This window comes from Rhinolophus ferrumequinum, chromosome 17 (assembly GCF_004115265.2).
Source record: "Rhinolophus ferrumequinum isolate MPI-CBG mRhiFer1 chromosome 17, mRhiFer1_v1.p, whole genome shotgun sequence".
Classification (NCBI taxonomy): Eukaryota; Metazoa; Chordata; class Mammalia; order Chiroptera; family Rhinolophidae; genus Rhinolophus; species Rhinolophus ferrumequinum.
This window is the reverse complement of record NC_046300.1, coordinates 42965605-42988998: the sequence shown is the minus strand read 5'-3', so window position 1 is coordinate 42988998 and position 23394 is coordinate 42965605. Positions and strand designations below refer to the sequence as shown.

The 23394-nt window shown below is 47.4% G+C and overlaps 1 protein-coding gene across 1 annotated transcript in view; it reads left to right on the top strand.

Moving 5' to 3' along the window:
- The first annotated feature begins 247 nt into the window (after positions 1 to 247).
- Positions 248 to 23394, top strand: part of HRH1 (histamine receptor H1) — an 85585-nt gene continuing 62438 nt past the window's right edge. The window contains exon 1 of the mRNA XM_033131591.1: positions 248 to 373. The gene's annotated coding sequence lies outside the window, so the exon portion shown is untranslated. The remainder of the gene's footprint in view (positions 374 to 23394) is intronic.

Here is a 23394-nt window from a genome sequence, read left to right as displayed (position 1 = left end):
TTCTTTCGCCTCTCTCCAAACCCAAGGAGCCGCCCCACCCCGCAGAGCCCGAGGCTGGGGTGCTCTGCGGGAGCAGCTGCGACCCTGGGGCGGGAGGTGGGAGAAAGTGTCCACGCCCGAGGCGACCCGTGGCGCCCCCTCCCGGCGTGGGGCGGCCCTAGGAGAGCCGAGCTGGAGGCCTGGGCGAGGCAAGCGGCTGGGGCCCGGGTCTCCGCCTCCCTCCCCGGCTGGCCCCCTCCGACGCGGCTCCTCCCCCCCGGGCCCCGCCTCTCCAGTCCGCTCCTCTGGCGTCCCGGTAGCCGCTGCCGCCAAGCACCGAGCAGCCTGGCCGCCGCTGCGGCCACGCCACCAAACTTTCCCCGGAGCGGCGCCGGTGAGTCGTAGCTGGGTGCGGGCAGGGCGCGGGCAGGGGCGCGAGCGGGACTGCAGCCGCGGGGCGATGCTATGCGTTGGCTAGGCTTGGGTCTGGGCATCCCCGCGGAGTTGCGGAGACCCCCAGAATCGACCGGCGTCGGGTAGACGCGGGTGGGGGACCTCGGGACGTGGGCGGCTTGGGTAGAGTCCCGTAGTGCGGCTCGCTCTGTGGCACCCTCCCGGATACTCAGCTCTGGCCCCAGCGCCCCTATGCGCAGACACCTGTGGCTTCCCCAGGGTTGGCCAGGGTGCACGCCCAGCGCAGCTGCCGCTGGGCTCCGACGCGGACAGGGTGAGTCTCCAGCTCTTCCAGAGCTGCCCCGGATTCGGCTCAGAGTTGACTGCTAACTGTAGTCCAAGCCCATCGGTTGAGTGCATTGTTAGTGTCAGGTGCTGAGCATCCATAATCTCTTTCAATTCTCCCTGTCATTTGATGAAATGAGGTATTATTATACCCATTTCACAGAGAAGGAAACTGAGGAACAAAGAGAGAAAGTTGTGCCCAGGAGCACCAGCGAATCAAGGAGAGAGCCAAGGTTTTGAGCCGGAGTCCGCCTGACCCAAACTACTTCACCATTTGCGGGTGAGCCCCAGGTTCAGCATTACCAGGGGTTGGGTGTGGGAAGCATCAAGACCATGGCCCTTGGTCTCCAGCAGCCTGGCTACAAGCCCAGGTGAGGCAGTGGACCACATCCTCCTCATTGGTCCACGGGGAGGACCTTTTGGAAAAATAGATGACCATTACTGCCAGCGAGTCGATTTTGGTGGCAGAAGCACATCCGGGCTGCTCTTTCAGGGTAAGGGTGAGAAGGCACTAAATTCTGGAAGTTGCTCTCCATTTTTCTGGAAGGAGCCTAGGAAGTCAGGAGCTGTAGCTGGAGCACAGCAGTTTTTCACCGAAGCCACTTCCCCTCTCTTGGTGATTACCCCTTTTGTCCCCCCACCCCACCCCAAGAAGAAGACCCCACCTGGAATCTCTGAGTCTCTCTGAGGTGTTCACTCTGCCTGGGAACTGGTAGCTCAGAGGTGCTCCAGGCAGGGTCCCTGTCCTCCGGCAGGGGGCTCCCAACTCAGACCTGGAGCCAGACGTGAGGGGACAGCATTAGTAGTGTGATCAATGTCCCCTGGAGGGAATGTGCTTGGGGAGCTCATTCCGTGATGAGAGGTAGGTCCCTGTGACTGGAGCACTGATGGGGTACATCTCCAGTGCATGAAGGAGAGGGGAGTTGGGGGTCAGGTAGGGAGGGACTCGAATCCCCCAATCTTGGCTTTTATCTTGGAGACAGCCAGGAGCCAGCAGAGACTGCAAGAGGGAGAGTGTGTGGAACGATCAGAATATTATTAAACCCCATTTAGTTCTCACAGCAGTCTTGCAAGGTAGGCACTATTATGACTAGCCTCATTGAACAGGTAGTCTGTGAGGCTCAGTGAAGTCAAGGAACCTGCATGAGGTTGCCCAGCTGGTCTATGGCAGAGTTAGGATTTGAACACAGGTCTTACCTTACTCCTTCCAGCTTATCAGTGAAAGTCAGGCTGCACATGGGACCTTAGGTCCTTCCTGCTTGTGGCTGGCAGCAGCAAAGGTGAAGAATAGAGAGATGCCAGGCAACAGGGTCCCTGATGCCCCTGCACCTCTTCTCCTTTCTCTCTGATAGGTGTCCTGTCACCCACAGGAATCCCTGACACCCCCCATGTAAATACTCTAATATCTTCAGGGCTTACTACACGTTCACAGACAAGCTCAAGGCTGCCTAAGGCTTCCAGTTGTCTCAAGATGTATTTCCCTGGTGTTGGAAGAGTCTGTAGGGAAGCCTGGGACCATTTTCAAGTGTGACAGGGAACCCTTTCAAGGTGGGAGATGGCTCTGCTGTCCGTTTCAGAGCTGGGGGGAGCCTGGAGCTGCTTGCCAAGGACCCTGTAGCCCAGAGGAGTTTGGGCAATGCTGGACTGGGAGTGGTCCCTCCTGGCCCTCAGCTGAGTGTCTGAGGTGGGAAGAACTTCTTCCCCTTGGACTCTGTCAGAATTCCATGTTTGCACTTTACTTTTTCACAATTAAGAAGTGGTTGGTGGAAATGGTGTGGCCTTTCCATAGCAAAGAGATCAAAAGTATGGATCCTGGAGCTGGCTCACGTTCCAGTGCTGTCACTTACGAGCTCTGTGGCCTTGGGCAAGTTGCTATCCCTCTCTGTTCCTCAGTTCCCCATTTTTAGAATAGGAGTGTTCGTAACACCTTTCTCACTGGGTTGGTTAGAGAATTGTGTTCTTAAGCATGAAGCACCTAAATAGTGCCATGTGATGTATAAAAGTGCTATGTAAATGTTAGCTGTCATGAGTGTTGCTCCCCCATTTCCTGAAAATAAGACCTAGCCGGACCATCAGCTCTATAGTGCGTCTTTTGGAGCAAAAATTAATATGAGACTGGGTCTTATATTACATTATATAAGACCCGGATTATATTATATTATATTATATTATATTATATTATATTATATTATATTATATTATATTATAAAGACCGGGTCTTATATTAATTTTTGCTCCAAAAGACGCACTAGAGCTGATGGTCCGGTTAGGTCTTATTTTCGGGGAAACGCGGTATGAAGGTCAAACAGGCTAACTTTGTCTCTTGGCTGTGCCACCTGCAAGCCTCTTGCTTTCTCCTCTTTAAATTAAGAGTAGGACTAGGATTGGACATAAATGTGTCCCAGAAGTCTTGGTGCCGTCTCAAGCTTTAAATAGGCTAAAACCCGAAGTCTCAGTACAGACTTAAACTTACGGTGCTGCACTAGGTAGGTACTCAGGCAACGCTGGGCAAGACCATGATATCACTCTTATGGCTAAACTCACTCCTTCATGCTGTAGCTTGAACTTTATGCTTCGGCTTTGTTCTGAGGGGCACAGATTTGGACAGTTTTCTGTCGTGTGTGGGCAGGAAAAAGCTCTTCCTATCTTTCAGCCCAGGTTTTCTCTTCATGGTCATTTCTCAGGTCCCCAAGGGACAAGTGTGGGCCTCTTGGTGGATGTGGGATGTCAGAGGGTAGGTTTGAAGTTCATTTCATAAGGTCTACCTACAGTTCCCCTGTCCTCACCAAGACAAAGGTGTCAACAGAGTACACCTCCCCAGCTGCCTTTCAGATTGTCCTACTGACAGGATGTTTTGTCCACCTTCCAGGCAAAGTGGACACATCCAGAGTTCTGAAATTTTTTTCCCTTAAAAACAGAATGGTAGAGTAAAAAAATAATAATGCAGGGCTAGAGCTCCAGCCTTGGCCCTTTGAGTTGAATGGCCTTGGACATCAGTTTCCTCATCTGCGGAGTGGCTCTTAATTATATTTCCCAGTGTCTGTTTCTCAGGATTAATGCCAGGATGGAAAAGCAGAGAAAAGAAGGCGAGAAAGCAGATGGTATAAATGGCAAAGAATTACTTGCAATTGTAAGTAATTCTCATTAGCATTCAGACCGGGCATTAGCTGTAATTGCTCCTGATCCAAGGCGTTTTATCTGAAAGATGTACCTGACAGAGGATCATTCAAGTCCTGGTCACCTGCTGCCCTCCCTTTCACAGTGACGCCGAGCATTTCTGAATTGTGGGATGTAATTATAATAAAGCTCCCGCATGTGATTTATAAATGACTCACTTCTGCCATTAATGGTAGCAGAGGACTCGGGCGCACACTCGTTGGGAACAATGCCACTGATGCTGTGGGAGGGGAGGCCAGGATGCCTCTCTTCTTTTATGCATTCATCTTCCTTGTTGTAATTCTCCAGTGATAATGCATGAGGATCACATGGGCCAGGATCGAAGCTGACAGCTCTCCATTTGTGAAGCAGCTTGGCTGGCAAGGCCCATTGAAACGTGATGCTGTCAGCAGACTAGATGTTAGAAATCATTACATTACGACAGAGGGGATGGAGCAAAGGAGCTTGAGGAAAGCACTTCCAGGAGGTGCTTAGAAGCTTGGACTCTAGTGTCCAACAGACCTGAGTTTGAATCTGGTTCTGCCTACTTGTTAGTTGTGGTATGATTTTTGGCTACCTTCCCAACTAGATTCTTAGCCCTGATAGAGCAGGGACCATGTCGATCTTATTCACCAGGGTATTCACAGCTCCTAGCACTTAGAAGGAGCTCAAGAATGTCAAATAAATACATGACGATATGAATGACAAGTTGCTTGATTGAGCCTCGGCTTTCTCATCTGTAAAATGGGGCTCATACAGCACCTGCCTTGTAGGTTGTTGTGAGTTACCCACAGAATAAGCACCCAAGTGCTGCCCCTGATGACAAATTGATGAGCAGAAGCACGGACACAGCTGGCCTAATCTGGGAGAGAAAACTCTTCCCCCAGCTTCACACCAAAAAGGGGCAGTGACGCTACTCATAAGAATCCCTGTGTTTAGATAGCACTCTCCAAAGGGCTTTCATTTATTGACTCCTAATAACTAGACAGAATGGCTCTCCCTGTTTTACAGGTGAGGACACTGACGTTCAGGGCCTTGGAGAAATGCCCAGAGTCACACATTGTAGAAGCAAAAGGAGTTGGAATATAAGCCTCGGGTGCTCTGACCTTCCGGCTGTTACTGCTCAGCTCCCTATTTGCCCCACAGGGGGTGGAAATGTTTAGTCTTCCATGAACATGGTGTCTCTTTTCATCATGTACGATATCTTTAACTTCTCGTGGTACAGTTTCCTAATTTTCCCTTGGTGATCTTGCACATCTTTCGGTAGATATGTTCCTAGACAGTTGATAATTTGCATGCTGTTATAAATTATATGTATGTATTAAAATTACGCTGATGGTCACCACTGTGAGCACCTCTTGTCATGGCAGCAGTCACACGTGCCTTGTGTTCATCTTTTGTTATTGGTATATATGGAGTATCACAATTTTAATACAGTTTTTTCTTTCTTAAAATGTGTCTACATTTTTTTGGCACCCTCTGGGGTGTGTGTGTGTGTGTGTGTGTGTGTGTGTGTGTGTGTGTATACATATATATATATTGGTTACTTTTTGGAAAAATAAGTTTGTAGTTTGCATATTGATTTAGTATCCAGAAATCTTGCTAAACTCTCTTACTAATTCAAAAAATGTATTTGCAGAGTGTTTTGGAAACACTGTATACAATTGTAGGAGGTACAAATAACAGTTTTGTTTCTTCCTTTCTTAATCCTTTCATTCCATATATATTCTTGCCTTACTGCTCTGGCTAAGACCTCAATACAAGAATGAATTAAAAAGGATACTGGGCATCTTGCCTTTTGCAGCTCTTAGGGAGGCGCTGTCCACATTTGACAATTAAGTGTAATGTTTACTCTAGTGTGTTGGTACATAATGTTTGTCAGATTAAAGTTGTTCTTTTCTATTCCAAGTTTGCTGAGTGTTTCTTTTCTTTTTAGTCATAAATGGAAGTAGAGTTTTTAACAGATTTTTTTCTCTGCATGTGCTCAGATGGTCACACGATTTTTACTTGTCAGTCTGTTAACAGGGTGAACTGCTACTACCGTGTTTCCCCAAAAATAAGACCTAGCCAGACAATCAGTTCTAATGCATTTTTTGGAGCAAAAATTAATATAAGATTTGGTATATATTACATTATATTATATTATATTATATTATATTATATTATATTATACCCTGTCTTATATTATAGTAAAATAAGACCAGGTTTTATATATAAAAAACACATTAGAGCTGATTTTCCAGCTAGATCTTATTTTCAGGGAAACAGGGTACTGAGTTTTGCTTTTCTGGAATAAACCCAAGTTGGATCATCCTGTACCATCTTTGTTGCTGGGTTATTTCTGCTCATCCGTTTGTTTAGAATTTTAATATCATGAGTTCATGAATGAGATCCGTTGGCCATTTTCCTTTCTGGTGTTGCCTTGTGAGACTTTGGTGTCAACGTTATGCTGGCCTCATGAATCGAAATGGGTAGTGTTCCTACTTCTTCGCTTCTCTAGAAGAGATTGCGCAAGCTGGGTGTTGTTCTTGTTGTGTGTTTGGTGGAACACACCAGGGAGGCCCCCAGTGGGTGGAAGATAAAGTGGGAGGGCAGCTGGGTTCATCTCAGTGTAAGGAGGAACTTTCCAACCGTGAAAGGCTGAGGCTGCCTCAGGCAGGAGTGGACAGGGACGGTGACCCCATCTGTCCCGAGTGCTGCAAGGAGAGCCCAGCCTTGGGTCCTGGGGAGGGTTCTTCCAACCAAGCGTCACGGATGAAGGGAGCTCAGCCCGGGGTGAAAGTCTGATGTCTATGAGCACCTCTTGAGTCTCCTCCTGCTTCTAAAATTGCTGTGGCTGCCAGGAGTGTACTCACCGTAAGTACAGTGTATGTACCGTGAATTATTATTCCCCGTTGCCCACAGATGGACCTGACTCCATGGACCGTTCTTCTTCCAGTTGGTAGGAGAGGCTTTCCCTCTCTATGATATCATTTGCCTGGAATCCCTGGGTTATATAACCTGGAGCTACACCCCTCTTGCTGATTCCCCCATCCCCCTGGAGTAGCTACCCTGTTTCCCCGAAAATAAGACCTCGCCGGATCATCGGCTGTAATGCGTCTTTCGGAACAAAAATTAATATAAGACTGACTGGGTCTTATATTAATTTTTGTTCCGAAAGACGCATTAGAGCCAGTGGTCCGGCGAGGTCTTATTTTCGGGGAGACGCGGTAGATTTGGGCAAGTTTCTCAGCCGAATCTTACCTCAATTTTATTTAAAGTGCCAGGCACTATGCTAATTTGTATCATCTCTCTTAATCTCCCTAACAATGCTATGAGGTAGTTACTATTAGCCCCATTATTCAGATTAGAAAAACAAGATTTCTAGTTGTCATTGTTTTAATGGTTTCATATTTCACACTGAATTATCATTCTCTAACCTGTTTGGGTTTGGCTGTAAGATAAAGGTCTAACTTAATTTTTTTATTCACTTACTTAACCAGTTGTCCCCATCCTGTTTACTGACTCTTTCTTCCTTTCCTCACCTATGCCACTGGTATCAGACTCTTAACTTACGCCCTATCTTCCAACGCAGAACTGCAGCTCTGCACAACTCCAGGGGGCACTATTCACATGGTTTTCTACGTTGGGCCTCAGGGTGTGTGACCTGGAAGCCCTGTCGTTGGTAGCAGGTCTCTTTCCAGGCTGTCTGTTCTAGTCTTGAACTTTCTACTAATTCTAGGGTCATGGCAGGGAACGGAGGGCAGACACCAACAGGGCAGAGCACAGATGGAGGGGAGGAGTGGGGATTTGTGCGACGCTGCTTTGATGATTAATCTGTATATTGTCATAGCTGGCAAAGGCATCTGCTGTCCCCTTCTTTTTTGTTTTTTTCTTTCAAACTTTCTAGGCAATTTTCACTCAGTTTATTATTTTGGGAAAACGTCATTTATTTACTCGTTCGCGTTTCTCTGTTCCCGGAGAGAATCATCATTGAGTAAATCCACCTGCCGCCCCTCTGCCTGAGCCCATGTGCAGTGCAGTTGTGTCTACAGCCCACACATGTGGTCTGGAGCATCTGCTGATGTGACTGTTGATCCTGGGCCCATAATGAAAGCCTCAGTTTCCTTCCTCTGTCCAGGGCCTCTAACTGCCTATATGGCGGCTCCAGCCTGATGGGCCTCAGATGGGCCTCTGGTTGATCCCAGTTTCAGACTCCCCGGAGAATGATGGTCTAGCTCTTCAAAGCACCTCCCAGATACAGGGGAACCCATGAATTCTGCCTTTAAATCAGACCAGCACAATCTCCTGAAAACAAGTTCATGTGAGGCAGAAAGAGACAGAGATGAAATGTAATTGTAGATATAAACTTAGTTATATAAATGATACTTATAAATTCAGTTTACAGTGGCGAGCAAAAGGTTCAGGGCCAGATGACGTAGGTTTCTATCTGGCTCCACCACTTTCCAGAGTGTGTCCCTGGTAAGTCATCCAACCTAGCTTTGCCTGATTCCTGCAACTTTAAGGAGGAGCTAGTGACTGTAATAATTGCCAGAGTATTAAATGAACCATGAAGTTCCAAAGAATTAATATTTGAAAAGAATTTACAACAGAGACTGGCAACTCGTAAGAGTTTATTCAATGAACCAATTAATAAACAAAGATATTATATGGATTTATTTTCCCCCAAGAAACTGGGGGGCATTTTGTCATGTTCCAAAACAAATCCCATTGGGTTTTCGTAATCTGAAATTGTATTAATCCGATACAAAATTTCTGACCTGCCTCGTGTGATTAGTGTGTTCTGTATAAAGATGTTTTCTCGCAAATTAGACTGGAAGCTCCTTGAGGGCATGCTGCATTCCACTTCACTGAAGCTCTCCAAGGGAAGACTCTTTTAAAAAGTGCTAGAACCTAGAGACCATTGCGTTTGGTGGTAGTAGATGGGGTTTCCGAGTCTGGACCTGGACTCATCCTGATGCCATCTTTGGCCTCGGAGGAAGCATTTTAACCTCCCCGGTCTCAGTTCCCTCATCTGTCAAAGGAGAATAATAATAATACTCATCTCACAGCATTATCGACTGCCCGTTCCCCCAGATCTTGCAATGACTGACGCCTTCTCATCACTGAGGACTCAGCTGTCCCATCTTTAGTGAGGCCTTCCTCCATCACCCCCGTGCAGTCACTCTCCATTGATTTTCTTCATAGCCCCACCCGATTGCCAGCTCCAAGGATATAGGGATGCCCTCTGCCTGGATCACTGCTCCACCTGCAGTGCCTCAGCAATTAGCATATGGCACCTAGTAGGTGTGCACTAAAAATGTATTGGATGGAGGAAGTAAGGTCTCAGCTAGATCCTTAAAGACGCATGCCCGGATTGTGCAAATGGCGGTGAAGACAAGATGCAGAATGTCCCTGCACTTTGTAGCATTCACACACCTGAAAGTGCTATCAGGCATTTTGGAAGTAGTAAGACACACTGAGCCAAGACGACTGCTTTTCACGATTGTATCGGGAGCTTAATAAATATTTGTCAGTCGTTTATTGATCGATTCTCACAGCATCTAGCACTGGGTTGGACCAAAGCCCTGAGAAGCTCCATTAACGAGTCAAGAATACAGGACAGACAGGATTTTCTCCCACTGCTCAGTCCTTTTGCGGGGTAGAAGGAGTCGATAAATAGCACTCCTTTGCCAGCCTGTGTTCTAGACCAACTGAAAATTAAGACGAAGAGCAAGGCAGCTGGAGACCAAAATGTCACTGTTATTACTGATCAGAGTGACATTGGAGCATGTGGGCTGGTGAGTGTTGAAAGCCAGAATTAGAGGGGTTTCTCTGCCTGCCTCAGTGCAGGAAGTGTTGGACCCCTGGAGGGGCAGCCCCTTCTCCTTCCTGGTAGAGAGAGGAGTCAGACAATGTTCCCTGCAAGCAGGAGGGTTCCTCAGAGAAACAGGAAAGGACCTGAGTTTTACTTGCCTATGTCATTTCTCAAACTCACTCATAAATATGTGGTGCCATGCACAGACCCAGGGGAGAAAAAATGAGGAGAGGGAGAGAGGCCAGGGGTATAAAGCAAGTGAAGCTCCCATTCCATGGAAAGAAATATGAAGGGAACAGGGCAAGAAGCCCCCTGGGGTGGGGAGGTGAGCTCAAGAAAGGCAGGGAGATCTAGAGACCTCATGGTGCCTGCTTGTTCTGTGTACCAGCAGAGTACGAAAGAGAGTTCTGACCTTTCTGATCCCTCCCGTCCTGCTGACCAAGGAAAGGAACTTCCTGACCAAGGCTTTCCATTCATTACGTCACCTCATCTTCTGGACAGCCCTGTGAGATATTAGTATGCCCATTTGATAGATAAGAAAACTGAAGCTGGAGCTATTGATGAACTTATGCTAGAGTGGAAGTGAGGAGACCCAGGTGGAGGCTGTTGCAGTCGTCCAGTGAGAGAGGACGGTCTCGCACCAGGGAGTGGTATCGATGGAGAGAAATGGACAGACTGAGACTATGTCAGAGAAGTTGCGTTAGGATCGGCAGGTGGGAGAGTGTGATGAGACGGCGTGGGGCATGACTGGAGGACAGTGTTAAAGCTGTGCTGTTGGGTAACTTGTAGGGGTTTGGTTTGGTTTGGTTTGGTTTGCACTTCGGGTGGAAGAGATGTGACCCTCCTGAGCAACAGTTATTCAGAGAATTAAGCATTCCTCAGGCACCACGTTTGCACGTGCCCGCGGAACTGAAAGTGGTGATCACTCACTCTTAATTGGAAGTGCTAGTTGGAGCATGCTCAGAGAGAATGAAAACATGCAGGGCTGAGGTGCGGGGCTGATGGGAAACGATACTGGGATCTGTAAGACCTCTTGTAAGGAAGGGGGTCTGGGACACCCCCTCCCCCATTTCCTTCTTCCCTTAGAGGTAGCAGTTGCTACATCCCAGGCTTTGCCATGTTCCCAGAGCCCAGCGCCCACATCATCCTTATCCCAGCCTGAACTTAGGCCCTATCCTCCCCTCCTGGACCCCTAACACAGCTTCCTGCCCCCAGGTACCCCCTGATGTCCCCAGGATGGAATCTGATCATGTCACTTCTCTGCTCAAAATCCAGGGGCATTCTCTGCAGCCATTAAGTAGAATGAAACCTGAGTTGCACCACCTGCAAGGATGTCTCAGATAAATGTATTGTTAAGTAAAAAGAGGAGGTGGCTGACACTGACAGCATAAGGCAGCAGAGGACAGTGGTCAAATCATGGGCTCTGGGGCCACACTGGGTTTGAATCCCAGACCTGCCTCTTAGTAGCTGTCTGACTAGGAGCAGATCTTAACTTCTCTGTGTCTCAGATTCCTCATCTGAATAAGGGGGATAGGGTTGTGAGGACTAAAAAGGCAGTAATATATCTGACGTGCTTAGCCCAGTGCTTGGCTCCTAGTACCACTCAATAAATGTCAGCTATTATTATGGCCATATCAATGGCCATAATTATATATGTTCACATACATTTACATACACCTCTCTCCCTTTTCACCTCATTCTTCAGGACTCAGATTAGAAGTCTCCTCTTCCAGGAAGCCTTCCCTGAACATACCTCACCAAAATTGGGTCAGGACCCTCCTATGGACTCACAGCATCCCCTGGACTTGCATCTACCACACACGTATTACTCCTTATTGTAACCATCTGTCTCCCCGTGGCAGCTTAAGGACATGGGCTGTGGCTTCCCCCATTATATCCCTGGTACCCATCACAGTGCTAGGGATATAGTAAGCCTCGGGAAATTCTTGTTGAGTGAATGAATGAGTGAGTGTGAGCATGGCTTTGAAACATACGTTTTCAATGGATAGAGGAAGGACTTTCCAGGAGGGGGAAACAGCATAAGCAAAGGCACAGAGGTGAGAAGGAACATGCTTCAGGAAGAGCAAGTGGTCTGCTCAGGTATTGTTTTGTTAAAAGTCACAGAGTGTGGCAGATGACATGATACTATGTATGGAAAATCCTAAAGACGCCACCAAAAAAATTATTAGAACAAATAAATGAATTTAGTCAAGTTGCAGGATACAAAATTAATATACAGAAATCTATTGCATTTGTATATACTAATAATGAACTATCAGAAGGAGACATTAAGAAATCATTCATAATTGCATCAAAAAGAATAAAATACCTCGAAATAAACTGCATCAAAAAGAATAAAATACCTCGAAATAAAATGCCACGAAATAAAAATACCCCGAAATAAATAAAAAGGAGGTAAAAGACCTGTACTATGAAAATCGTAAGACATTGAAAAAAGAAATTGAAGAGGACAAAATAAATGAAAGGATATTCTGTGCTCATGGATTAGAAGGTTAATACCGTTAAAATGTCCACACTATCCAAAGAAATCTACATATTTCATGGAATCCCGGTCAAAATACCAATGGCATTCTTTTCAGAATTAGAACAAATAATCCTAAAATATATATGGAATCCAAAAGACCCCAAATAGCCACAGCAATCTTGAGAAAGAAGAACAAAGTTGGAAGTATCATGCTCCCTGATTTCAAACTACACTATAATGCTACAACAACCAAAATAGTGTGGTACTGCCATAAACTAGATACATAGATCAATGGAACAGACTTGGAAGCCCAGAAATAAACCCTCACTTATATGGTCAATTAATCTTTAGCAAAGGAGGCAAGAACATACAATAGGGAAATGACAGTCTCTTCAACAAATGATTTTGGGAAAAATGGATGAATACATGCCAAAAAAATGAAACTGGATCACTTTCTTACATCATATACAAAAGTTAACTCAAAATGGATTACAGTGTTAGAGCTTAAATGTAAGACCTGAATCCATAAAACTCCTAGAAGAAAACATAAGCAGTAAACTCTTTGACATCAGTCTTCACACTGTCTTCTTGAACATGTCCCTTGGGCAAGGGCAACAAAAGAAAAAATAAACAAATGGGACAACATCAAACTAAAAAGCTTCTGCACAGAGAAGGAAACCATTAACAAAACGAAAAGACAACCTACTGAATGGGAAAAGATACTTGCAAATTATGTATTCAATAAGGGGTTAACATGTAAAATATTTAAAGAACTCACGCAACTTGACATAAAAAAAACTCTAATTTAAAAATGGACAGAGGTTATTCCTGAATAGATATTTTTCTAAAGAAGATATACAGATGGTCAACAGGTATGTGAAAAGTTGCTCAGCATCACTAATCAGCAGGGAAATGCAAATCAAAACCACAATGAGATATCATCTCACACCTGTCAGAATGGCTATCACCAACAAGTCAACTAATAACAAGTGTTGGTGAGGATGTGGAGAAAAGGGAACCTTCATACACTGTTGGTGGGATTGTAAATTGGTGCATCCGCTATGGAAAACAGTATAGAAGTTCCTCAAGACATTAAAAATAGAACTATCATATGATCCAGAAATTCTGCTTCTGGGTATTTATCTGAAGAAAACACTAATTCGAAAAGATGTATTCACCTCTATGTCCATTGCAGTGTTACTAGTAATAGCCAAATATGGAAGCACTGTGGTGTCCATCAATAGATGGATGGATAAAGAAGATGTGGCACATATGCACAATGGAATATTACTCAGCAATAAAAAAAAATGAAATCTTACCACTTGTGACAACATGGAGGGACCTAGAGGGTATTATGCTAAGTGAAATAAGACAGAGAAAGGCAAATACCATGTGATCTTACTTACATGTGGAATCTAAGACAAACAAACAAATAAAACAGAAACAGACTCTTAAATACAGAGAACAAACTAATGGTTGCCAGAGGGGATGGGAGGATGGATGAAAAAGGAGAAGGGGAATAAGAGGTACAGATTTCCAGTTATAAAATATGTAAGTCCCGGGGATGTAGTGTACAGCACAGGGAGTATAGTCAATAATATCCTAACAACTGCACAGTGACAGACGGTTTCTAGATTTATTGTGGTGATCACACCGTGAGGTATATAAATGTCGAATCACTGTGTTGTACACCTGACACTAATCTAATATTGTTTGCCAACTGTATTTCAATTTGAAAAAGTCACAGAGTGTGAACAGGGATGGTAAGAGATAGTGACACGGTGGGTCAATGGGGTAGGGGGCATAAAGAATGTTCTGTGTAAAGAAAAGGGAAGTAGATGCAACGAGGTGGGCATAGAGAGGAAAGGCATGTACTGAGAGGCATTGTCCCCCTTTTCATTTATACCCTGATCCCCAGGCTGGTTTAGGTGCTTCTCTGACACCACGTATCAAAATGTAAAAGAAATACCCGTTTTACCTGTATCTTTCTATCACCAGACTGGAACTCCTTGAGAGATGGAAATTTATGCTGTTTTTCTGAAACTCTCCTCGCCTGCTAAGATAAGCATTTTCATCCTCCATCCACACCTGCTTTCCTCTGCCACAAAGGGCTCCAGACATAGATTGTGTTGTGCACTCTGATGTCTGGGTCTTAGAGGAAGTCCCTCCGATTCTTGTGGGAGTCCAGGATTTATAGCTTCTCCACTCAATCAAACGCATGCATGTGACTCTACTTCCTTCATGGAATTCTTTGAGTCCAGCTGGACACAGGAACAGCTGTACAGTTTATTCCTGGGTCAGAGGCTGACATTGGTCTTCTGACCAGTGGCCAGAAGAAGAAAAAGTTCTCACGTTCTTGGGGCTGAATGGAATCCTTGCTAAACCCGAGCAGGCAGCACCCAGGCCAGCAGCAGAGGTAGAGGAAGGGAAAGGTACAGTCGGAGTCTGTTCATAGGGCTTGTGTTCCCACCGTGTGCTGGGGATGCTGCAGGGGACAGATAGACAGAGCCATACCTTTACAGGGGAGTGGAGAAAGCAGATGCTGGACAAGTAACAACAGAGCGGGATGTGATGACCTCAGATGGGGAAGCACAGTGCTAAGGGAGGCTCAGAGAGGCCGTGACTGACCCAAGGTCAGACAGCTAGTTTAGCCAACTGGAGTTTGAACTGGAATGCTCTGATCCCTTTCCCCTGTGCTATGAAGCCCCTTAAGGTATGATGCTAATTGCTTGAAACATTTTTGGAAATTGCTCAGCATCATGCAAAGCTTCCAATTATTCACTTGGTGCCTCAGGTTGCATGTGTCCATTCATTCTCTCCTCCTATAAATATATAAAGTGGGTCTTTCTAGGTAGTAGGCGCTGTACCCTTTTTCTTGAGTTCCAGGCTAGATAGCAGGAATAAATCACACAAGTGAGCTTTGAGTTTTTGACGTTGACTGCTTGCTGATACCCATTTTGTTGTTTTCTCTCTGTTAGAAGAAAACTCAAGTGAACGTTTGGCTGTGCGGATTGAAGTGAAAAGCTTGAGTGAGTTACGTGGATTTGGGCACCCCAGGTTTGGAGCTGACATGGGGACAGGCTGCCCCATCAGCATCGAGTTCTGTAATGGCAAGCACGTCATACCCATTCTGGACACTAAGGGCTTTCTCTGCATCCTTAGTCACTAAGGGAAACCAAGCATTTTTCTGATGAATGCATTTTACTCCCTTTCATCTCAGACACAGAGCTGCGTGTCTATCCACACGCTAAATGTTATTTTGAAAACGCTGAGGTTGGGAGCCATTCCCAACTTCTCGGCTTATTGGTTTATAGTGTTGCCCTCATACACCTTGTTAACACCACCTAGCACAAGGCATGGTGATGAGGGCACGTATTGAGCATCGGTGGTGTGTTGGACATGGCTTTCTTTTTGTGATCTCACTTGGCCCTCTAAAGAGCCTTGAGAGGCTGGACTGTAGTCCTGTCTTAGAGACGAGGCACCCAGGGTCACACACTGAAAAGTGGCGGAACCAGGATGCAAAGCCAGGTGTGACTCCCAGCCTTGTGCTCTTTACCACATTTGTGTAGGGAAAGTTAGAGCTTCAAGAAACTTTGAAAGATAATGGAGGCAGGGCTCTCCTTCGGGGGAGAAACAGGCAGCGCCCAGGGGCCGACGGAGGGAGGGTGACTTGTCCAGGCTCACACGTCCTGTGATGGTAGAGCTGGCTTTAAAACCTGGCTCCTGACCTCTGCGGACACCGCTGCTGGCTTCAGGCAGACTGCTCTCTTTCTGAGGCTTACCACGTCCAATCTAGACTCATCCAGAGTTTTGTTCATAGGCCCTTTGCACACTGGCCCTGGTTGCCTTTCACATACGTGCCCCTCACTCACCCCAGACTCTCCACGTGCCCTGCCCATGCCGGACAACTCATCCTTCCCCAGTCCTGCTCGTGCTTCCTCATCGCCACGTCTTTGCTGACAACATACCCTCCTGCTCCTCTGCCCACTCAAACCTTACGTCCCCGTTGAATTGTACACTTAACAAGAGAGTTTTATTCCGGTGTGTGAGTGTGTGCGCATGCATGTGCATGTATGTGTATGTGTCTGTGTGTGTTAAAATATATGTAAGAAAACGAGTGACTCTTACGGTATGTAAATTGTATCTCAATATAGCTGTTTAAAAAAAGAAAGGAGAGGGGTCCTGGGGATGCCCGTTCCAAGTTCTCCCTTCCGTGGTGCCTCTTCCAGGAAGGCTTCCTGGCAGCAGGTTGCTTGGGGCTGCAACGTCTAACGATTGGCCCGCGTTAGCCTTGATTAATGGGGTTTGATGTCTGGATATATGGGGATGTACGAAGACAGAAAACAGTGTCACCACCCTAGCGCCAGGCCCCATGGGGAACTGGGCAATCATTTGAATCCACTGGCGACGCGTTAGCCTGTCTTTCCTGCAGCAGTGACCTCTGCGTCCCACTCTACTGCTGGGACAACGACGGACCTCTAGCTTTGGCTGTTTCTGCTCAGACCAACTGACTCTTCCCTGTTCCATGCTCTACCTTTCATTCATTCAACAAACACTTATTGAGAACCTACTGTGTGGTGGGCCTCCTCGAGGCACTTGGGATACTTTAGAACAAGGCAGAAAATGCTCAGGTGGAGCCTATATTCTACCTCCTGGCTTCTGCTGGTCTGTGACATCTTTTGTCTTATGGCTTCTCCTGGCCCGTGGCACCTTTGTCCCATGACTTATGTGGCCCATGCCATCTGTGGTCCCATGGCTTCTGCTGGCCTGTGACATTTGTTGTTTCCTGGCTTCTGGTTGCCCATGATATTTGTTGTCTTGTGGCTTCCGTTGTCCCCGGGTAATGGATGCCCATGACGTCTGTTGTCCCATGTCTTGTGCTGGCCCATGCCATCTGTTGTTCCATGACATCCGTGGCCTTCTGACTTCTGTGGCTCCATGGCATTTGATTTCTGCCCCATCCCTACCAACTTCTGTTTCTCTTTATGTTTCACATTCAACCTATCAAGAGGGAATCCTATTACTTCAGTTATCCAGTATCCAGTTGTCAAGAAATTCTACCCTAGGCCACCCCATAGATAACCCTGAGTGACTGTCAATACTGATCTGGGTGCTGAGATACAGGGATGAACACGATGGAAGGAAGGTCCTGCCTTCCTAGAGCTTATGCTTTAGTGGAGGGCCAGGCAAGAAACAAATCAACAGGCCAATGTAAAATGCAGTGTTGGAGAACAGTACGTGATAAGCAGGGTGGGAGACTTGGAGGGTCCTTTTATGTAGGGAGGGAGGGGTGGCATTGGAACCAATGAGGAATGAAGCATGCTCAGATCTGAGAAAAACACATCCTGGGCAGAGGGAACCACAAGGCCCTGCCCTGGAGGTGGTTTGGAATGTTCTAGAAAGAGCAAGAAGGCTGCAGTGGTTGGAGCAGAGCAAGCAAGGGCGAGTGTAGGGGTCAGATGAGGATGGGGTCAGAGAGGTCACCGGGGCAGACGTGCAGGGTCCTGTTAGCCATTGTGAGGATACGGCTTCTGTTTAGAAGACATAAGAACCACCAGAGAGCTCTGAGCCTCCAATGTCACACTCAAATGTGGGATGGACAGCATGGCCTTGGCTGCTGTGTGGTCGACACCCTGAAGGCAGGGAAGAGTAGTGGCAGAGCGACTCCGTGGGAGTCTAATGCTGTCATGCCTATACCAGGTGTGACGTGGACGTGATGACAAGGGATCAGCTTCCAGGTCTGTTTCGAAGGCAGGACGGAGAATAATGGCTGTCTTTCTGATACACTTTCCCCAGTCACCCACGTAGACACAAGCACTGTCTCCTTTCAGCTCCTGTGGTACTTACCTTGGGTGCCACCGCTGGCTTTCCTGATCTATAACTAGAGGAGAATAACCATGTCTCCCTCCCTCCTGGTGTCGTTGTGAGCATGCAGGGCCGTAGTGGGGCTCCTGCCATGAAGGGGGTGCCCAGCAAACGAGAGCTGTTATTGTTAGGAACATGGGGTGGGCGCAGCATGCAAGGAATGCCTCTGGGCCAGACTTCTCTCATGGGATTTGGGCAGCACTGGCTCGGCTCCATCCAGGAACCCTGGGATTGGGGCCTCTCCAGCTGGAAATGGAGGAGCAGACCCCTTTACTGAACTCCAACCAGGAGCCTGGGGCTTTCCCCAATGAATTGCAGCCGTCACAGCCCTTGGGGCAATGGCACACACCAAGCCCATTCTGTAGAATCTCAGAGAGGTGAAGGGATTCACTCAAGAGCCCATGGCAAGTGGCAGAGCTTGGACCTGAACAACTGACCCTTGGCCAAGCGGCAAGGTAGTATAATGATTAAAGGCCTGGTCTTGGGGCCCATGGAAATCAAGTTTGAATCCTGGCTCTGCCACTGTCTAGCTGTATGACCCTGGCAATGTCCCTTCCCCTCTCTGTGCCTCGGTCTCCTTATCTGTAAAATGCGGCAATAATGGGTTCCTCGCCTGGTGGGGTAAGGAGTAAGGGAGGTGATGGATGTGAAGTCTTGAACAGGACCCACACAGATGGGCACTCAACAGGTGACAGAGCTCACTTCCCTCACCCCGGGCCTATTGTCTCTGTGACTCCTGCCTGGTGTCTCTGCCAGCATTTTGAAGTAGATACCTCATTGCCAGACGCTGTCATGGAAACCAAGAGATGGGGGAATAGGAGAGGCCCAGAGGAGGTATGGGGGAGGGGACATCATTCCCTTGCTCACCCTGCGGCCCACCTCAGCCAGCTCATTATAGCAGTGATGGCTCAGAGGAACAGAGTGGGGCCGGGAAACTAGGCCAAGGTGGAGGAGGTGGAGACAAAGGCCTGCTGGGCACAACTGGAGGCTGTGTTCCTGTACCGAGTGGGGGGATACAGGGCACCTGTGGGGCCACTGGCAGCCACCTCCCAGGTTCCCCAAAGCTTGAGCAGGCTGGAGCCAGGATGTGACTCATTCTGGAATCGCTTGTTCAGCTGCTGTTCTTTTTGTACTCTTCAAGAGGCAGTACACTGAAGAGTGAAACCACCTTTGAAACAATCTTCCCACCCCACTTCTGTAAAGTCAGAGCCGATGACCCTTCTGGCTGTTTCTCTGAATTGATAGCAACATGAGTTGCTCACTGTTTCGCAAGCAAGAACAGCTCTGTTTGGGGACCTGGTCCCCGATCCAGGTGTCTGTCAATAATTAGCTCCCTTTTGACACCCTGTCACCAAAAGAGGGTCCCCTTCCCCCTTCGACACACCCCAGCCCCCTGGGACCCCATCCCACTATTCTAACTGCTTCCTGTTCCCCCAACATGTGCGCACCCCCTCCTACAGGTAAAATACAGGCTTCAAGCTTTGCAGATTTTGGGAGGAGCTCAGCCGAGGTCCCCTGGGCTCGGGGTTGCACAGAGCCGTGCTGAAATCCCCACTGGCTCTGCCACTTATACACCGTGTGACTGCTCCGTGGCCCCTGTGAGTCTCAGTTTTCTTATCTGTTCAAGGCAGACCTGTGTCACAGGATGCAGTGAGTTAACCCAGGTAAAGCACCTACCAACTGCATTACTGTTGTTACTTCACACCTTTCTTAAAATTCAGGAACAAAAAAGAGAGCAGACACACACACAAACACACACACACACACACACACACACACACACACTTTGTTTATAACATTAAATCATTTCTCTTGAGGTAGAAAGAATCTGCTAAACTCTTTCTTTGTAGAAGATGTTGCCAGCTCTGGATCAGTTTGTCAAACATTTAGCATGCACCTACTGTGTGCTAGGCACTGGAGTGGGTGGGGAGACAGAAGGGGGCAAGGCAAGATCCACGCTTTTGACCTCACAGCCTGGGAGGGGAGGCAGACCTAGGCTCAGGCAGATATGTGTTATGGTCTAGATGCGCACAGGGTGATGTGTGTGCAGAATCTCAGGTAGAAGGAGGGGACGATTATCTCAGCCTGGGCGTGTGCCAGCAGAGTTTTGAAAAACGAATAGGACTTAATTCAGCAAATAATGTGAGATGGGCTTTCCAGGCAGAAGGTATAACCTAAGCAGAGCAAAATAGCATCCAAAATAGCATGGTATGTGCAGGAAAGTGTACGGAGTTAGGTTTTGCCAGAGCATGAAATAAAACCTAAGGGCAGGGCATGATGGGAGATGGACACACCTAAGATAAGCAGCCTCCCTGTCTTGGCCTTGCCTGGAAGCTTTTAATTGCAATGAGTGCAAGTTTCAGAGTCCGCAGAAGACCGAGGGGCCTGGAAGGGTTTGGACTGCCCGTTTGTTGTCTGGAACCTGCTCTTCCTTGGCTGGTTCTAGGACTAGCAGCACCGACCTCACCTGGGAGCTTGTTGGGGATGCAGAATCTCAGGCCTCACCTCGGACCTGCAGAATCAGCATCTGCATTTCAACAAAGAGACACATGTGCACAATACAGATTGAGGCACACACAATGCCAAAAAGCATTCACACATCGTTTACTCTCTGCTTCCAGCCCCCTGGCAAAGGTGGGGCTTTTTGCTCGTCAAGCAGTCCAGCACCCCTGAAAAGACAGGTGTCGTTGCTCTTAGAGGAGGACTAGGAGGGGATTGGTCCGACTCTGGGCTGGTTCTAAAAGGGGAGGTGTCTGAGTCCTCTTTATTACCTCCCCGGGGCTCTTGCCTGGTCTGAAGCACATACACACAACTCTCTTACTTAATGGGTAAGGGAAAAGCTCTCCTCTGTTCCTTGTTATAAACGGTCTTTAAATAAAAGAGATTTGGGCAAGAGATTTGGCAGGTGCTACGTGGCTCCTCCTGAGAGATGGTTTAGCTTCAAGGACAGGGCATCCAGACCTTGCGTGTTTCACTTACTTAACAGCCCCCATTTCTCATCTCGTGTTCTTTGGAGAAAGGGAACATGACTACAAAGTCTCTCCCAATTCCAAGGACCATGAAAATCAGGCCAAGGAATTTGAACTTCTGCTAGGGACACTCGGGAGCCATTGAGGAGTTCTAAGGAGGGGCGTGGCAATTTGAATGTTGCTGGTTGAAAGACCACTCTGCCAGCAGTGAGGAAGTGGCAAGAGGGTCTGGAGTGAGAAAGAGGGCCCCACGTGAGAAAGACAAGGCCTGGGTCTGGCCAGTTTGGTCACACAGCATCAGCTCGCAGAGGGTCCATACTTCCTCCTGCTAAGCAGGCAGTGGTTTAAGGATTCTGAGTTCATAACCGGTCTAGTCTGCTGGAGACTCAAGCAGCAGTTAAGTTTGAAGCAGCAACTTAGCACTGGCTGAGAATAAAATTTGGAACCCTCTGCAGGTCATGTGTAGCCAATGAGATCACGTGTTTAGACTTGGACAGTTCAGGAGTTGCCAGCTGGAATCTGTGTCTCTCCTGGGTACCCCTCCGGATTCTCATACCAGCCTCCGGGGTGAACACGGAAGAGCCTTATGCAGGATTCAGGACCTCAAGTCTCAGCTGAGAAGGGAGAAGAAGAAAGAGAAGCAGAGTCCCAGAAGTCCTTTTGTGGCTTTTGGTGAACCCACAAGGAACAAACTAGAGCAGTATTTCCCAAAGTTGCTCTGTGGAATCTTAGATGAAAGGAAGCTCCAATGCTGAATAAGTTTGGAAATGTTTTGTATCATATTTACAATATCCAGTAAAGTGTGGAGACTTTGGGTGGGATAGAACCTGGTTTTGAATCTCAATTTCATTATTTACTGTGTGACCTTGGGCAATGAACTTCACATCTTGGGTTCATTCAGTCTCCTTGTCTACAAAATGGGAATAATGATGACATAAAGTTATTATGAGGATTCAAGAGATAATGCATAGCACGTGTTGCACGTGAGGAAACACTAAATAAATTATCATTATATTTTTAATATTAAATTACTAATTATAAAAATTTATTTTAAATATATAAATTATTGTCTTATTTTACCTTAAAGGCTCTGAGAAGTCCTGCAGTAAAATCTGCTTGACTTTGCTTAACCCAGTGTTTCTGCAATTTATTTGATCTTGGAGTCTCCCTTTTCACATAACATACAGGACTTTCCTAAGGAATTCATGCTCTGTGAAACGCTGGGAAATACTGATTTTTGTCTTTTGGGAATAGTATACATAATCCAGGGTCTTGGAACCAGGATCCAGTCTAAACATGGATCCTTCTGGGTGTAAAGAATTGTGTTTCAGCCTCATTTCCTCCTCTATCTCCTCTTTCCCCCAAGATCATCACATGCTAGAATTGTTGGGCTAGAAGTAGCGGCTGAGACTTATGAGTCTAGCCCAGGCCTTGGAAAACTACTACTGCTCATTCCAATGTTCATTATTCTCAGGCTTCCCTCTTGCCCAGGCAGAAGAAGTTGGCCATTCTCACGTGAGAAAGCCCATGTTCCCTAGTGTAAACCTGACACTCAACATGTACTACGTTGAACCCCAGATTGAACCGTAGTTATTTATGTGACTGTCTCCTGCCGGCTAGACTAGGAACTTCTTCAGGGCGGGCATCGTGTGTGTCACCGCTGAACTCTCAGATAGCACTTGATCAAGACCGGATTTCATTCATCACCTTCTAGGGATTCCTAATGACTCAGCCGAAGAGAGGAGGAGTGAAGCAACGTTCAGTAGAGAATGAGGCCTGATTCAGGCCTTCTCAGGCTGGGAGTGGCCTCTCAGCTCTGACAACTTTGCTGGTTCCCATTGCCTTGGGGGAAAGAGTCAGTTCTCTCAGATAGCCAAATGCATGATTCAAGACCTTCCTGGGGTCCCTGAGTGCAGAGGCCCAGGAAGCAGGAGTTGAAAACCAGGGCAGAGAGAATCACAAAGGAATGACGATAAGAAAAGTCAGCTCCCAGAGCCCACTCCGAGTTCATGCATCATGAACTACGACATTGGTAGTCTATGGAGAACTAGGTGAGGACCCTACAGATGCTTAGCCTGGGAGGGAGACAGCGGTCCCCAGCACTCCAAAGCCTGGAAGTGGGCCTAGAGCAGAGGGGCCTGGCTGATTCTGAAGGACTCAGAGACCAGAGCTGGGACCTGGGAGAATGCTCCTGACTGGTCCCCACAGCGTAGGGACTCAGCCCAAGCATGCCAGGACCCCAGCAGTGATGGGAAAAGTGGGGAAGGTGAGCTCAAAGCTAGGGTGGAGACTGAGAGAGCTGTTGGGCACTGGACTGCCTCCACCCCCCACCCCCACCCAGGGCAACATTCAGTAGAGAATGAGGCCTGATTCAGGCCTGAGTGCAACAGGGTCCCAATGAGGGA